This window comes from Rhipicephalus microplus, chromosome X (genome assembly GCF_043290135.1).
Source record: "Rhipicephalus microplus isolate Deutch F79 chromosome X, USDA_Rmic, whole genome shotgun sequence".
NCBI classification, from domain to species: Eukaryota; Metazoa; Arthropoda; class Arachnida; order Ixodida; family Ixodidae; genus Rhipicephalus; species Rhipicephalus microplus.
The window spans coordinates 358573486-358575728 of NC_134710.1; the positions used below are offsets into that span (position 1 = coordinate 358573486).

The 2243-nt window shown below is 48.6% G+C and overlaps 1 pseudogene; it reads left to right on the top strand.

Moving 5' to 3' along the window:
• Positions 1 to 1163: 1163 nt before the first annotated feature.
• Positions 1164 to 1316, top strand: LOC142777729 (U1 spliceosomal RNA; annotated as a pseudogene).
• Positions 1317 to 2243: the final 927 nt, after the last annotated feature.

Sequence of the window (2243 nt, forward strand, 5' to 3'; positions counted from 1 at the left end):
CACATCTTCAATTGCACTTTAAGCGTCCGAGGTGAAAGTTGCAGGAGCGCGCACATCTGCCAGCAAAGGAACACGCGAACGCGAGCGTCTGTTGGTAGTTTACGGGCACGGCGTTTCTCGCGTCGAATGCGGCGACGGCTTTGGAAACTCAAGAAAAGAAGACAGCGAGTGCACGCAGTACGGCCCGTATAACTAGCCATTTCGTTCGGTTAGCAAACTGCGCTTCGGCTACGATAATAAACAAGCATAACCATTAAACACGCTTTCATTGGCACAACCAGGCCTAGCTGAGCTAAGCTGCAGCCAGGAGAAGTCGCGTTTACCTTGCACGGACTGATTTTCGTCACACGACAAAGCAAATCATTTCACGAAATATGCGGTGATAAACTCAATCCGCTCGCGAGTCGCAATACAACAGGTACTCGCCTCACAAACACGGGAGGAAGCAGTCGGCTCCCAGCAGTCTCGCTTAACTTGCGCAATCTAGCGTTTCCATCGGTTAGGACTAGTCGGGAAGTGGAACATTCTCACACCCCGTCTCCAGATGGTTGTGCATTGCGGCACGCAGAACCCTGGCATTCCCACTCCAAATTTCTTGTAGAAGCACTTAGCGCGAGGATGGTGTCACAGAAGAAGCTAGGTCCAGAGCGATGTGGTAGACGCAGCGCATACCGCAGCTTGCACACCGCGCCAACGTGCAGTCGGTGCAGTACGACGGAGCAATGGCCGGGAGAACCAACATGGCATTCGCGTCGTCCCGTTGCCATGGAAACCTGGACTGGCAACATTGCGTTTTGGCGGGTGGTGGCAAGTGTTGGTTCAAAGGCTGACACCACCCTAAAAAATGGAGGGGGCACGCACACATGAAGGCTCCCTAAGTTCGTAAGGTATAAGCCGCCACCAGTCGTCGACGCGAAGATTAACTTTGTGAATTACGTTTGCGTTTACCAACTATTAATTCAAACTTTTCACTTTTATGCTGCACCTTTTATAGTTTGACAATAAAAGGTGCAAGGATGGAGCATCCTAACATCTTTCTGTACAATATCTAAGCCTTAAAATTACAGGTAATAGCGCAAAAATTGTTTCGTATGAAGTCCCTAAGCGGAGCATTGTTGCAGGCTCTAGTTAGTGAAGAGTTGTTCTCAAAACTGGCTCCCACGTAAGTGACGTGCCGGGATTACCGTGATCAAGCAGGCGGAATCCCCAGGGAGAGGCGCGAGCGTTGTTCTGCGCTTGTGCTGACCCCTGCCTCTACTTGGTCAGAGGGGCACATAATTTTTGGTAGTGGGGAATAGCGTTCGCGTTATCCCCTTATAATCTAAGAAGAAATCAGAATTGTGACACGGTGTTATTCGTACCACACCGGGTGGCTTTTTCTTCTTCTTTAAGGACAAATGGACTTTCAAACAGTTCAGAAAAGGAGGCGAGGCGAGCTACGAGTGAGGTGAAGTTGGGAGTTGATAGGTGGTCAGGTGGTATTCTACAGAACTAATAAACGACAACAAAACCTCCTACTTAGAAATAGTGCATCAGCCTAGCATGCCATGACAAAATTTGGTTCGAATACGCATGCCGGACCATTCTCAATTGTATATTTGCATAAAACACGTGATGAAGGGATCGCTAAAAAACAGGAGTTCTGAGGCGTGGCCTCACTGGCGACCAGCTGCCGGTAATGCACTCCTTACCAGAGCAGGATTGGCCATCCTGGTGCAGTACCTGGTCACAACCTCCTATAAATAACGCAATTAACCCTTCGCCCTCAGTCCCCAGCGGCTGCGAAGCAACTGTCCAAAGCGGCGGTCCGACCTGCAACGCAGCGAAGGGTGCTAAGAATCTCTGAGTCAGACAGGCCGCCATTGTAATCTGAACTTGGCTGCTTTCAACGCTAGAACACTATCTGCTAGTCTAGATGTGCTTTTGGTGGAATTAGAAGGTGTTAAATGGGATGTAATATGGCTCACCTAAGTTAGGAGTAAGGACACATGAGGCCTATACAGTGCTGAAGAAGGAACACGTCCTATGCTACCGTGGATTAGTTGAAAGGAAAAGACTAGAGGTGGGATTTCTTATACAAAAGAGTATCCCTGTCCTCATAGAATACCTATAGCATCAGTGAGAGGGTGGCAAGTATCACAATTAAGTTTAAAAAAAGTACACATTTCGACGGACGCAATCTGCTAGAAGCCCATGTTCTCATATTTAGAAGCCCCTTAACCCCACATCATCAAACTTTCGGG